The sequence below is a fragment of the Peromyscus maniculatus genome, chromosome 20, assembly GCF_049852395.1.
Source record: "Peromyscus maniculatus bairdii isolate BWxNUB_F1_BW_parent chromosome 20, HU_Pman_BW_mat_3.1, whole genome shotgun sequence".
Lineage (NCBI taxonomy): Eukaryota > Metazoa > Chordata > Mammalia > Rodentia > Cricetidae > Peromyscus > Peromyscus maniculatus.
The window spans coordinates 61672678-61688669 of record NC_134871.1 but is presented as its reverse complement, the minus strand read 5'-3'; the positions used below and the strand labels follow the sequence as shown (position 1 = coordinate 61688669).

Here is a 15992-nt window from a genome sequence, read left to right as displayed (position 1 = left end):
GCAGCAGGTGGTCCTCCAGTTAAGAGCAGGGGATGGAGGATATCAGGGGCTGAGTGGAGTTTAACCAGAGTATGACCTATGGTGGGCCCTGTTGTTCCCTGATGTGTGTGTGTGTGTGTGTGTGTGTGTGTGTGTGTGTGTGTGTGTGCAGGAGTGGGAGAGAGACATAGCAGGATACAGGTGATATGAAGTCGGAAATTGGAAAGCAAGGACAGGGCTTCAACTGGGTAGGAGGGAGGAAGGTCAGTACAGAAGTACAGACACAAGCAATGAATGACACCATGATAGTTTGATAAAGCCTCAAGAAATAATTTGAAAGTTATCTAAAATTATATACAATATACATAAGCACACACACACACACACACACACACACACACACACACACACACACACTTAAAAAGAAGCTGTATTACTTGGACATACAACACTCTCCAAAAGAAAACCAGACTAATAAAAATCCCAGTACCAGACACAAGAAACCTCCTTTCATATGGTTGATCAGGGTTGTCCAAGTGACATCCAAAACAACACAGATGATTGATATAGCCCTTTGCTGCCTCTCAGAGATTAAGTCCATATTGCTGAAGACACTGCTAACTTAGGACGCAGGGCCTGATTGAAGCTGGATCTAACTCAAAAGTTTCCTTTCTGCAGTAGTGGCCAAGATAGCAGTGACAAACTGAGAAAAATTTTATCAAGAATAAAGCTAGGAAGGGAATTTGAAAGTGTTTGTTACATATTTGTAGATGTGTCCTTTAAGAGTTACTGATATATTTAATATTTTGCATCCTTGAAACAAAATCCTTAGACAAATATGGATGCCACAAAAAACAATAAAGGCTAAGGAGGCCATTAAGGTCCAAGTGATTTGTAGAAATAAAAATACTTTTAAATGTAATCAACTAAAATTTTAACATGAGTGCTTAGAGGAGGAAAAAAATAATATATTTTATACATTTTCATATGAAAAATATTCTAACAATAACACTTGAGTAGTTTATATCATGTTTTAAGATATATGTCTTTTAATTATAAGCATAATCCAGAAGTTCAAATAAAAGAGTCTAATATAAGATAATAATTATTTTTTGGGACAAGAATTCCATTTATATATCATACCATGCATCCATACTTTAGCACTTTTCATATATAATTCAACCAAGTCACTAAAATTACCAGGAATAGATATTAACAATAACCTTTTGAATTTATGTGCAAAAATCTTCACTTTTATATTTTATAGCACTTTTTATTTTTAACTAAGTGTTTTTAGTCATAAATGTACATTATTTTAATTTCACTTTTTATAGAAATGTAGTGGGGATTATACATTTTTATTGGATAAACAATATAGGGTAGTCGAAACCCTATACTGACATACTATGTCTTTATTATTTGGGTAACAATCTTTCCCTCTCAACATGAAGTCATGCTTTTGTTAGAAAGAATCACAGCAATATCATACTTGTTTAGTTGCTTATAGGAGGTTGTAAGACAATATCTACAAAATGCAGAGCATGCAACAAACTCATTCTTAGTTGCATGCCATGGTAGATTTATATCAAGAAAAAAATTTGAAAAAAAATCTTACAATTAGAATGATACAGTTTTAGAGTGAAAAAATTGAATTAATACAGATACTATCTTATATTTTAATGTAAGAGTTCACAAAGACACCTGTACTACACAAAAATAAATAAATAAAACATGGCTCTTTCTTTACAGCAGAATTTGTTTGCTGTAACCACACACAGTTCAAATGAACAACACTGTTCCTACAGTGGAATGCCTTTAATACAAGCACATATAGTTCCAGTGAACTGCACTGACCCTTCGGTACAAATTTGTTGTTAAAATCATATATAGTTGCAATGAATTGCACTCTCCTAACAGTACAATGCCATTGTTACAACCACACACAGTTCCAATGAACAGTAGTAACACTATAGTAGATGATTTTATGTCTTTATTATAACCCTGCCTGCACAATTTCAATGACTGTTGTTGACCCTACAGTGTAATGCCTTTGTTACAATCATACACACATAGTTCCAATGATCGATATCAACCCTATATTAAAATGACCTTGTTATAGCTATACAGAGTTTCAATGAACAGCACTGTCCCTGCAGTACAATACCTTTGTTACACTTCATAGATCCTGCAGTAGAATGCCTTTACTACAACCACATATTTCCAGCAAACTACACTGCACCTACAGTACAGCATCAATGCCTTTGTTACAACCACACACAGTTCCGATGAACAACACTGTCCCTATAGTAAAATGCCTTTTTTACAACCACACATAGTACAATGAAAGGTGTTCTCCCTACAGTAAAATATCTTTGTTACAAGTACACATAATGTCTTTGTTACAACCATACACTGTTCCTTCTTTCCACAATTCATTAATGTTATGCTCTTACTTTTGCTTTATTTCTTTAATAATTCTAGAGAACATGTACATTGTCTTTGCGAAAAATAATTGTATTCAAAAGTATATTATTTACATTTGCAAGTCCAAATAATTACCATTCCAATACATTCACTTAGGGACAAAGTAATTGATGGTTGTTAGAGTTAATTTGTGTTTAGTTTGCAAACCATGACAGCAACATAAAAGGGAAAACTATCACAGATTTCAATATAGCATAATGCCAACTTCCTTCTGCAGAGCCTACACACACAGAGAGAGAGAGAGAGAGAGAGAGAGAGAGAGAGAGAGAGAGAGAGAGAGAGAGAGAGAGAGAGAGAGGCTTCTGTAGATAGACTGTGGTTCCTGTTGAGCAATAGTCATAATAATATTAATAAGTAATAATAAACTTTTAGCAAGGAAATTAGTGATGGATTTAGTATCCGGTCACACTATTTCTTTTTCAACAGTTGAATGTACATTCAAAAGTTCTTAGTTTAAGTCTTATAACCACTTAAGTAATTATATCATTTGCTTTTAAACTCTGAATCAGTCATCAATGCATCACTTTATTTATTCACAATTACCATAAACTATCATTTGTCAAATATTTCTATAAATTTAGCATTATCAGTTCTTGAAAAAGCCTGGAATTAACAATGAAATTGTTAATTTAGAATGAAAATCCCTAAATAGTAAGTAACCTTTAACTCCACAACAAACTAAAGTGGATGCTACTTCATTCATATGACAACTTTTTAAACCATCTGCTTCTTATGGGTATTGCTTTAGAAGAAAATATAGCTGGTCTCTCACCATATGGCCTTTACAACCTGAAGATGTAGCGATCAAAATCTAGACCAAGGGATGATGGAGCTGGATAAGGAAAACAGAACTGCAGACCTCTAAGGCACACAGAGCCACCAAAAAAGCGTCAAAGGGGAAGGGTCCAAGAGCATATGGGGAATCCAAAAGCATCTCAGGAACAAGAGGAGGTCCAGGGGATTGAAGAATAGTGTAAGAGATGTGTCCACAGAATTGAAGGGGACAGAGAGAAAGAGAGATGCTGAGGCAGAGGTACTTTTGTTTTGAGTGCTCCCAAATCCCCCGCTGAAGATTTTATAGTTACTGTTGCTTCATTTCAGGAACTTGTTATTTTACTTGGGTATACAGATACTGATAAAACCCAAACCTGTGCTTTATATTTCTTGTAGTAATTCCCAGAAGTCTACTGGTACTCAGCTTCCAGAATATGGCTTACAAATGTGCCAGGAATAAACTGTAATTGTTCTGTAAGTCTCTAAGAAGATTAGCTAAATAATAATATCCAAAACACAGTCATATGACAAACTAAAGAATGCTCTGCTGTTAATTTTCTTTTTCTATTGCAGTCACTTCTAATTATAATGTGATGCTTTATATTCTAGTTTGGGGAGGGTACTGATCACTGCAGACAGCTAGTCTGTGGTTATTCATCTAGATCATGAAATTTCTAACACTACCATGTCTTACGGGTATCTTGAGATTTGAACAGTGGATTTTAAGAGGATCTATCTGTAATACAACTGGGAATCTAGGATCCTGATGTTGTCACTTCCTTAATGTTACTTGTTTGCAAGATGTTTTTCCCCTAATCCTGAGGGTATAGAAATCCTCTAGAGTGTGCTGAAGATGCTTCTATGTCACATGCAAGATGTGGTTTTAATCCAGCCCTTCCTGGTTCCTTTCCTCTTCTTTAACAAAGGAAAACCTACTTCTTTCTCATATGTAATTTCAAGCAGAATGACCTAGCATGAAAACCCCAGAGGCGCCAAACAGTAAGACAGTTGATACAATGTTGAGAAAGGTTGATACTGATATTGAGAAAATGAAGGAGCATCACAGAAGGTATTTAGCCCATGTCAGGTAGTTTTCACTTTTGCACTCAACCTAATGAATGAAAAAGCTATCCAGGGTTATGTGATTTTTCCATGTAATCAAGAATTCAAATAAATGCTATATTTTGACTCTTTACCACCTGTACTAATTAATAAATGAAAAACTAAATCTCAAATCAGAATAAATTACAAACCATATCTCACTTTGGCAATAACTTTCTTGAAAAGGCAGAGGAATTAATTATAATTTCACATGTCCCTCTACCACATAAGCAATACATCACCTATAAAGTTATACTTCTTTCGTTACTAAGAGTTTTTCAGAACTTGGAGCGAAATCATATAGTTTTAGTCAGTTGTATGTTAATAAAATTTTCATTGGAAAACCATCTCATAAGATATATGACTGTTAAAAAATTAAATGCTAAAAATTTGTTAACCAAAGAATATGATAGGACAATAAAGTCATTTTTCAGAGAAAGACATGACAACATTCCATGAAATAAAATGAAAATTAAAGAGAAAATTGTTGTAGAATTTATAAAGTTCTACTAGAACTATTTCCAATATTTTAAATGAGTTAAAAAGAAGCATCAAATCATTACTCAGACTCTAAATGGTATATTTAAGTGAGACAACAGATTTATTTTAAAATGTCAAAATGTACAATATGTTGAAAAATACATTTTTGCAACCATTTTAAATCTCTGATGAATATTTATGTCAGTTCCTAAGTATGTGAGAGGAAGTATAATTTTAGAAAATTCTTTTGGAGGTTGACGGTTCATCTGTCTACTTGGTTAGGTTGAGAAGTACCCAGGCAATCAATAAAGACCACTGCTAGGTACATCTCTGAGAGGATTGCTGAAGGAGAGAGGAACCATCCTGAGTGTGAGTGTTCTATCTCATTGGCCATGGGACAGAAAAGAAAAAGGGAATGGAGAAAGTCTGGAATACGGGCACTTTTTCTCTCTCTCTCTGATTTCTGGCCACACTGTGCCGTTGACTTGTAGCTGAGATGCACTAAAACTTATGAAACCCAGGTCAAAACCAGCAATTCTTTCCCTGGAACTGTGCTGCATCATATTTGTCCCAGTGATGAAAAACGCAAGTCATATGGTGATATTTGGGGGAAAGGGTAGTAAGCCAGAAGTCTAAGTCACTCTTAGCTCTTCCCGAGAGTATTAGAAGATATTCCTGTCATTTGAACTATAAATATGTCAAAGGAATGGACAGGTATGCAGAAAATTGCAAAGGGACTAGAGACTATTGCTGTCACCAAACAAAATCCCTTCAAGGTCATTACCTATTTGCTTAAGCTTCTAAGTAGACTGTAGCAGGAATCTTAAAGGTACTCATTCATAAAATCAAACCTCAGGCCAGTTATTGGGGTGAATGCTGGCCAAAAGATTCTAGTTTCTGGTCTTCACGCCTTATATATCTTTCTGCCTTCTACCATCACTCCCTGGGATTAAAGGCTTATTTCTTGGGATTAAAGGTGTGTGTCACCATGCCTGGCTGTTTCCAATGTGGCCTTGAACTCACAGAGATCCAGAGGGATTTCTGCCTCTGGAATGCTAGGATTAAAGGTGTAAGTGCTACCATTTTCTAGCCTCTGTATCTAGTGGCTGTTCTGTTCTTTGACCCCAGATAAGTTTATTAGTGTGCACAATATTTTGGGGAACACAATACCACCACATTAGACCCTCATGCTATTTCAAATAAAGGGTGTGTGTGTGTGTGTGTGTGTGTGTGTGTGTGTGTGTGTGTGTGTGTATTTCATTAGCTACTGGACTCCAGCTCTAGTACACTGTCTCACACATAGTGGATTTTCAGTAAATATGTGTTGAGTAAACAAAATGAGGTCACAGCAAGGTTTTGAAAGCACAAGATGCTGACTTCATTCATTGTTGAACTGGTTTCTATATCATTGACTACCTACACCTTGTCTTGAATTCTTAACTGAGTCTTTGAGTAAAATTTGATATCTTGGCTAGGTCCATTCAGCAAGGAACTACCTTCAGTTTCTGTTCAACATTTTGGTTTATCCACAAATAAAGCCATTCTTCAATTCTAAACTTGAATTCTGAAGTTTTGCCCATCATAATTCTTTGAACACAATCCTTTAAAGTCTATTTCCAATTTCTCTCTCATTTCTAGGATCTATTGTTTCTGAAATTTAATTTTGTTACACCTTGATTTTACTGGACAATTAATGACCATCCAAGTAGCAAAAGATATATAAGTTCAGGCAAAGAAAATTTAAAAGGAATTCTAAAACTCAGTTTCATATGTTTCCCATACCATATAGAAAATAGTCATTTTAAGTTGTTGGGGAATATAACTAAGTTGAAGACAAGTGATGTTTATGACAACATAGTACAGAAAACAATAAGTCAACATAGAAAAACTCCATTGGCTATTCAATAAGACACTGAAAAAACCTAACAGGACAGGCCTTAGCTTGAATTTTTAGGAAAGAAAACTACAGTGAAGAATACCTTCCTGCAGGAAACCAAGTGACTTAAAAATAGATTTATATGAGTGTAAAAATTAATAAAAGATTATCAGTGCTTTGGGAATTGTAAAAATAGAAACAATGAAAGACTTCTATATAAGGTTTTTCTACAAAATCAGAGAGAATTTTTTTAAACACCAAAGATAGGGAAAAAGGAATTCAAGTATGCAATAAGTTCCTGGGCACCAAGAGGGGTTATAAAAAGTTTGTGTTGCCTCAGTTTTGTGACATTCTTCGGCCCCCTCAATGTAATTTTGGATCTTGCTAAAAAGTGAGGGTCATTTTAGTAGTGTTTTAGTATTGAAATTATTAAAATAAAGGAAATGTATACATTTGTGTTTAGGATTGATGCTCGGCAATGGATAAGCAGTTATAATGTTCATCTGTCTGTCTACAGGCATTTCCTATAGCTCTTCATCTCAGCATGCTGTATTTTTATATTTATTCAAATACACAGATATCAATGATAATTAAAAGAAAAGAGGTCATGAATTTCAGGAAGGCATAGGAAGGGCTGGAGGGAAGAATGGAAAAATGATGTCATATTTTAAATAATTTTTAATGGGAGAAATGCACCATTTGGGGTTGAGAATACTAGAAAGATAGTATATGAGAATCTTAATATTCCAATAAACTCTTTTAGATAATAAAAATAGCAAGAAATTTGATTTGAAAGTAAGGCTTGGAATCTACAGTCACAGTGTGTATTATAAAGGGTCCCAGGTTGAATAGACTAAGAAGAATAAGCAGATTGGGTCAACCTTCTGATACCTAAACGGACGTCTCTGACTCTCCTTCCTCGGGTATCAGGTGGTGAAAAGGTTTCTTTCATTGCAACCAGCTGAGCAAGCCAATGACTCGTAAGTGAAAGATAAAAGTGTTTATGACAACATTAGAGGTGTAATTTCATTTATTCTAAATGAGCCCATGAGAGCCCTAGGGTGATGGAAAAACAGACGTCCCCACAGACTTTCACTGTGGATGAGGTTTTCAATTTGTGACTGCCTAATTTCATCCAGAGAACCTCCTCTTCTATGAGATGTAATTTAAAGCATACATGTGCAGATATTTTAGTCTGAGATTTCCATCCCCATTTCTCTGAAAAAAAAAAAGAAGTCAAGCAGCACAAAAGAGAACAGAAAAGTAAAAATCTATATGGGAAAAGAGTCAGCCTGATCCTTAGTAAAGTGTGTTATGATTCTCTTGGACCATGGGAGCTCCTTGATACCTCTCACTAAGCTCTACTCTGAGAGATCCCCACTTCCATCACTGTGAGGATCCTCAAAGGGATTTGACACAAACACTGACAAATCAACTAGGCTACAACTGCCAACTAAGCTCAGACCCAACAGAATGCCAACATCAATGCTCCTATTACTGACCTGAAGTCTCAAAGTTCTATCACCCCTGTTCAAAACAATGGAACGTGGTAAAGCAGGAAGCACCAACTTCATTTTATCCCAGACAAACATTAGCTCAAACTTTAAGATTTCAAATGGTATTCACATCCAAAGAATGGAGCTGTGAACCCCCAACGTGAAAATGAACAAAATGAGATATCTCAATAAGCACCCATATTCTAGTCAATGCTCAGACATGATTCTCCCAATATTACCGGTCTGTGGTTCAGATCTAAGTAGTCTTCAGTGTTCAGTCATAGAGGAATGATTTTCTTTCACTGATGTCTCTTAAGGATTTCTTGAAATAGATCATTGAAAGAAGCAAAAGAAATTCATATAATAGCATTTTCCTTTAGACTCAGAACGCAATCATATGAAGAACCTCAAAACTGAATTGAAGGCTAGACATGGCAGCACATGACTTTACTCCCACCACATTAGAGGCAGAGGCAGGAGGACCTCTGTGAATTTGAAGCCAGCCTGGCCTATGTAGTGAGTCTCGGGCTAGCTAGGGCTATGTTGTAAGACCCTGGAATTTTTATTATTGTATTTTCAAATGTTTACAGTTCTGTACTTCTATTTACTTGTACAAATGCCTACATGTTTGATCATTAAACAAAGAGGTCAACCATCAGAAGTGCAGCAGCATGTCATTGCTCTGAAAACTAGAATGGTGGATTCTTAGTTGTTTTACTTTGGATAATCCAGAAATAGCTTTCTATCATTACAAGAATCAGCCATTTCAGTCCAGTTGAAAGTAAATGAGGATTTTTCCTAACAATGTTTATATTATTTATGTGAGAGCTAGGCATGACACAGAAGTAAAGAACAAAGCAAAAAAAAAAAAAGATTTGAAAGGTTTTCTTTCATTTGAAAACTTCACAATTACTATGCCAAAGAACTTTATCCCAAAAAAATTGTTAAAATATGGCTTAATTAAAAATAACACTATTTGGCATTGATACTCTCCTATAAAGGTCTTATCCAAATATATCTAGGCAAATATCAAGCCATGCTTTTTCCATTAGCTGAGTATTCTGGCACAGATAATCACTTTTCTCAAAATGTTTATTAGTTCTGCATAGCTCTGCTCCTCTCAGGGACTCTCCATGTATTGAACTTTTTCACAAATGTTGAAGGTTATTTCCCTCTTTTCTTTTTCTTTTTTGATAGTCTATCTATGTGGCCCAAGCAGGTCCAAAGTCTCTAAGAAACTCAGGCTGGTCTCAATTGCAGGATCCTCTTATGTCAGTCTCCCAAATGCCAATCCAAGACTTTAACACCAAGCATAGTGTCAGGCCATTCAAACCTGGACCAGGTCAGACCCAGTTTTGGTCTAAACCTTTATTTATCTTGTGGTCCATTTACTTCTGATCATTTGTATCTTACAATTTGTCCTTTAAGTATGAGCAGGAGATAACAAGGATCATTCGGTCTTGCGTCTACCATTATTATTTCTACTTCCTTAATTGTAGTCTATCTAAGTACAACTATTATTTATCCATTGTGTGAATGAAGAAGACCTTAGGGTTAGTATAATCATAGAAAATGTTTAGCAGTATCTAACAGTATATAGGCAATGCATAAATGTTAGGGATCCAGAAACAGCCAGAATAATTTTGTTCTAATATATACTGAAAACATAGTGACTAATAATATCATCTTATTGTCCCTGTAGTAGTCAGGGTTCTTTAAAGGAACAGAACTGATATATACACACATACGTGTAAATATACATATGCATACATATATACTAATGTGTATATGCATTCGAGCATGTGTGTGTGCGCGAGCGCGTGCACGCGTGTACACATGTGTGAATTAAAGTGTGGTTTATATTACAGTGGCTTAGGCTGTGGTCTGATTAGCACAACTATTGTTGCCACTCAAAGGGAAGGCCAAGAATCTGGTAGCTGTTCCATCCTCAAGGTTGGATGTCTCAGCTTGTCTTCAGTCTATGTTCAAATCCCATCAAGGGAAGGTACCATCAATGGGATAGATGAATGAGCTTGTCAGTGAAAATGACACCAAGCAGGCAAAACAAAAACAAAGCTTTCTTCTTCTACATCCTTTCATGTTGGCTGTCACTAAAATGTGAGGCCCAGATTGAGGACTAGTCTTGCCACCTCAAATGATCCAATCAAGAAAATCCCTTACAGGCATGCTCATCTGTTTGTATGTTAGTTGATTACAGGTATAGTCAAGTTGACAACCAAGATTATCCATTACAATCTCTAGCATTCATTGATTCATACATGAGCCTAATTTGTCTTTTGTTAACCTACATATAGTACTTTTGTTGAACAGAATATCTTATTAAAATTTTCAAATTGATATTTCAACAACCTCCATGTTCATTCCAGTGTCCAGAACTACACATTTACAGCATCACCTTTCCTTTAAAAAAATGGTATTGAAAAACCAATCACTGGAGGGAAAAGGTATGAAGATGTTGAAGCACCATGAGATTGTTCTCCATAGATGTCAAAGCCCATGCTCAGGGAACTGGCATCAGTGGTGCACCACTCACATTTTCAGGTGTAATTTGCTCTAGCTATATCCCAGCCATTCCTCAACGTGTGATTATACAAACCCTCAATCATGGTGCACTATATCCTTTCAATATATTATTTTTGAAGCTATTTAAAATCATGTGTCTGCCACTGAAAAACATTCCACTATTACAAGATTTATCATGCATTTGATAACACAGTGGACCACTAAAAGTCTACTGAACTGGCAGTGTGAGTTAAACAAGTACTGTCTGAAAATTCACTGTAACAAGAATAGTTGAGAGGATCTGTTGTTCCAGGTGTACTTATTGAGCATCTGCTACATAAGGTGCTACACTAGACAATGGGTATTCAATAATAAAGCAAAAGAGATGCCTTTTATGTTTCCAGTTGTAGGTGGATTTCCCTGGTTAGTAGACCGCCCTCTTTAGTCGATTTCCCTGGTTAGACTTCCTGGTTAGCAACATTTGACATGGGAGTTAGGAAGTTGCAAAGAAGGCCTCCAAAAACCTCTAAAAGGATAGATGTTTAAAAAGGTGTTCTTACCAGTAATAGATATTTTAGAGGAATCAATATTTCATTAATGTGAATGGGTCAAACATGTCTAATTCATCAAGCTCATTAATGGTGTTCAGCTAAACACACACATCAGACATCTTGCAAAATTGATGTATTTCTTTAACTAACATTTTGTTCCTTATCTGTAAGTAGAATTTTCCACACTTGAGCAAAGTAGCCTATCTTTATACTTAGAATTTGTTTATGGAATACCTATTTTCTAATCTTAATCTTGAGTTCCTTCTGACTAAAAATAGCTTGTTGAAAAATGACTTTTAACTTAGCACTGGTTCCATTATCTAAAATTTAGGTTACATGAAAGAAAGATAAACCTTTGACTACATAGGATGCGGAATATTACTGGTAGATAAATACATGGACATTTGAAGGTTTTGAAAAAATGTTAAGAAAATTTAGAAGTTTATGTGAATCTAGAAGAGAAACTTTAGTATCTCACTGCTGAGCCCAGAGCATGGCCTTGCTTCTTTCAAGTTGTGTTAATTAAATACATCTCTCTTGTGTGTATGAATGGTTAATTCATTGATGATAATGAGTAAACCATTATATAAATATTTTAAACTCTTTTTACCCATCTTTTAATTGCCATATTTAAAAAGCTTTCTTGGATGATGACTATGTTAGCTACATCCATTTCTTTCTCACTGTACTGGTGACTGTGTGTCTTTCTGAGAGCTGTAGTTGTTTAGTAATCTTGCAATGCTTTTCTTTCCTGATTTGTCCATGGCAACAGTGAAATACTTCTGTATAGAGCAACTGAACTAGGAAGGTCCTAATAAGTACCTTCTGAGTTAGGAATATAGTATGGTCTTTAATCTCAAAAGGTACATTGTGACACATGCTGACAGGGTATAGTGGTAGAAAATCAGGAGTTCAAGGCTCTTGTACCACATCTTTGGGCCAGCAAGATGGCTCAGTGACCAAAAGTGATTGTTGTGCAAGCATGATGAGACAAGTTCAGCCCCTGGACCTCATGATAGAAGGAAAGGTCCACTCTTGATGATTAACCTCTAACCTCTAACCTCTACTCACACGTGTTCCTACACACACACACACACACACACCAAAAGACTCACAAAATGGGTACACTGCTGCATTTCATAGTTGTACCTGAGACACTAATGCATCATTATGATCCTCTCACTGAACTCTGAAAGAACTGAGAATTTATATATCCTAATTTTCCTCAGTGTCTGTCATCGTGCCTGGCACCTGGGCAGTTTTCCATAAAGGGTTCCTTAGCTTAGGGAATTTGCTCCAGCTTTTATATAAGAAAGAATGCCCATGCTAAATTCCTGTATATGGACAAGGGGAGTATTCTTTCCACTTGCAACCCATGCAGGCATTTAAAGCTCAGTTGTAATGGCTTTATTAAGCCAAGGCTTAATAATACAAATATTACTGAACATGGTATTTTCATATTAATCTTTAGTGACAGTTGCCAACAGGAAGAAGCTTGGTTATGTTACTCAACTGCCTAAGTGTTTGCAAGCAAAAATATTTCCTAAGAATCACGGTGATGATATGGGTAGGTAAAGTTGAAGGCAGAAACAGGACAAATCACATGCTCGTTTTCGTTACCTTAATGAACACACAGCTATTGTCACTCCTTGTAGACAGAGAGAATGAGGCATTTGTAGGGATGACGCTGTGTTCACACTTTCCACTCTCACAGTCTCTTTTTGAAAGAAGCCAAACTAATTATCCTGTGGATAATTTATTTCAGTATTATTTTACAACCAGATACTTACATGTTAACATAATAAAGGCCAACAAAATCATACTACAGAAAACACCAAACTCAGGAATAAAATTAATTTAATATCCATGATAATTTTATAAAATCAATTTCCTCTATGGTACAAATGTGTGAATATTTTTTTAAAAAATACTTCCCTCTATATACGATCTTGGTTTATTTAACACATTTTCAGAGACTGTAAGAAAAAATCATTTTAAAAACATTATTTCCCAAGCTCAAGCACAGGAGAATTTTGTAGTGATTTTATTTGATTTTTTTACCTATTTGTTCTGGAACTTTGGTGCCCTCATACTGACCTATTTCTTTTATTACTGGTCCATTTAGCCCACTCCTGGCTGCCTACCCACCCGTGTCTTCAGTCGCTTCCCCTGTTCGCCACCAGCACCTTTTTTGCCAACTGATATATCATTCTCCATCTGTTGAAATTGCCGTGTTCTTTCTAGCACAACTCCGCCTCCAGCTTCCCTCCCAGCCACCTACCTTACTCTCCTTCCATCTGCTAACACAATGAACATCCCTGACACCTATTCCTCACTGAAACCAAGGCAAGTTTTACACATACACTCACCAGACTCTCATTTCTTAAAGGGCCAGTACAATCACAATAACAACTTCCTACTCAGTCTCTTAGATAGAGCTCAAGCACACATTTAGCATTTGATTTCTTCTACATCCTAAAATTATTGGCGGTGCTCAACATTCTTCAGTGACCATGTCTTGAATAATAGAGTGACTGCCCTTCAAAAGGACTGATGTTTTTTGATAATGTTCTTCAGAGCCCTGCATTCTGTGTGGTCCAATCTGTTAATTGTACATGGTTCACTGTGTCCAAAGTTTTGTATTCGGTGATTAGAGACAATGTTTTCTTGAATACCACATCCTCACAACAGTTTAATTCAACTCAATTGTGTAAGCTTAATGCTCCAGAAATATGTTTGAATTAAGATATGTGCTATAGTTGCCTATAAGATATCAAAGACTTTATGTAAACAATGCTAGTACATGGTACTTTTAATTTCAAAATTTTGGTAATTATATTAAATAAGGAATACATCTCCCCTCAGTTTTGACATACTTACTTAACAAGTGGAGGTTTGTTTTCATGTACTAGATGAGCATACACTGGAAGTTAAGGAAATCATAGGAAAACATTAACAATCTTATACTTTGTTAGGCATTCATATTTCTAAATTATTTACCCTCTATTGACTATGACTCAGAGACTACTTAAGGTCATGCTTATAGGAGGCTTACTTGGGATTTATCTTTAAATTGAAGCAACAGTCTTGTTAAAAGCCATTCTGGTAAATAAACTAGTTAGGTTAAAATCCTGGGAGTATACTGCCCTAGTTATGCCGATGTATATTACACTAAGATGATGTTTTCATGTTTGCTTTTTATAGGCTTTATTATTTAAGCTTGACGATGATAGAATATGTGGAAATGAGATGACACTCATTGGTCATCCAAAAGTCAACTTGTTATCCTGTCAGATTCTAAGAGAAAAGAGCACCGCACACTAGGAAGATTTGCCCAGATAAATAGAAGCTGATCAGAAGGCAGAGTGAGTGAGGGGCTGCTTAGCTTTCAAGGGAAGAGGTCAGGGGGAGAGCTTAAGATGGGCTAGTTTGATTTCAGTGATCGCTCGAACACAGAAACTGGTTATCCTCCACTTTTCCCACTGGTGGATGGCAGCAAGTGATTGGTGGCCCAATGAAGAAGCCAGGATGAGGAGACTGTAATAGTATGGGTGTTGCTTTGGTTAGAGTGCACTTGAAAAATGCTTTCAAGTTGTTTACTAATTCTAGATACTGGTTAATTGTATTAAAGGCAGTTCCTTCAGGGTCAGCAAATTGAAATAATCAGAACACAGAGAATAAATGACTGACAACCATTAAAAAGAAATGTTGAGAGTTATGTGACATGGGTGGAGGATTCCATGGTTGCAAATGTCTTCAGTGAGATGATCAATGTCTGTGAGTGCTAAGTATGTGCAAGATCAAGCCCTGAACACTATTCTGGCAGGAAAGGTGTAGTATCCTGCTGCATCATTTTCTCAAGTCTACTGTCCCATCCCTCTGTTTCAGGTTTGACTTCAGGTAGGCACTTTGAACCTGTTCATCAATACTTCAAATGAATATTCTACTATCAGAATCCACTTTTAAATCGCTTCTCGGCCTTTTGGCTAAGATCAAGTGTAGAATCTACTTTTAAACTGGGAGTACGGGTCTTCATTTCTTCCATGATTTTTACCAAATACTTTTGGCTGACAGGTTTCCATCCTCCATTTTATTTATTTGGTCTCTTTGAAAAATCAAGTCCATTATCTTCTTTTGCATATCTGGAGCCAGAGGACACATTAGATGCTAATTAAGTACTTATCAACACTAAGTTGCCTGTGAGAGGAAAGGTATTAAGCAATTACAGAAATGGAGTGAAGGGGATGAGCTGGTAAAATGGGCACCATAGTGGACTTATGAAGACATAAGCCTCAGTCAGCTCCTTTTTATTTATTTGCTTTTATGTTTTATTTTTTTTGTGTGAGGCAAAGTCTTTCTCTATGGCCTGAAATTCAATGAGTTTCAGGCAGACATCACCACCCACCTCAGTCAATTTCAAAGAACATTTCTTGGAGCTGGAGAGATGACTTCACAGTTAAGAAGTATGGTTGCTGACATGCAGAATGGCTCACAATCATCTGTAGCTAACACCAGCTCCAAGCTTGCTAATGATCACTTCTGGCCTCTGGGAGCACACATACATGCCATAGGCACAGTCACACATAATTAAAATGTAATAAGTAAATCTTTAAAAAGGAGTATAGATGAAAAATATTTCATATAGTACTGAGGGAAACATTTTAGAAGGGGCTACTCTTACCATTTTCACAATGGGAGATCAAAGGAGATGAAGTCTCTCCATGTCAA

The 15992-nt window shown here is 36.1% G+C and overlaps 1 protein-coding gene and 1 non-coding gene across 6 annotated transcripts in view; one reads left to right on the top strand and one right to left on the bottom strand.

The window, feature by feature from the left end:
• The window catches only part of Cntn1 (contactin 1), a 321618-nt gene that overhangs the window by 180063 nt on the left and 125563 nt on the right, over positions 1-15992 (bottom strand). The window contains exon 2 of one of the 5 annotated variants that reach the window (XM_076556639.1): positions 12885-13009. The exons of the other annotated variants lie outside the window; for them this stretch is intronic. The gene's annotated coding sequence lies outside the window, so the exon portion shown is untranslated. The remainder of the gene's footprint in view (positions 1-12884; positions 13010-15992) is intronic. 5 annotated transcript variants of the gene reach the window in all.
• LOC121824560 (U2 spliceosomal RNA) lies at positions 15231-15428 on the top strand. The gene has a single exon (XR_006066495.2). It is a non-coding gene; the product is annotated as a U2 spliceosomal RNA (small nuclear RNA).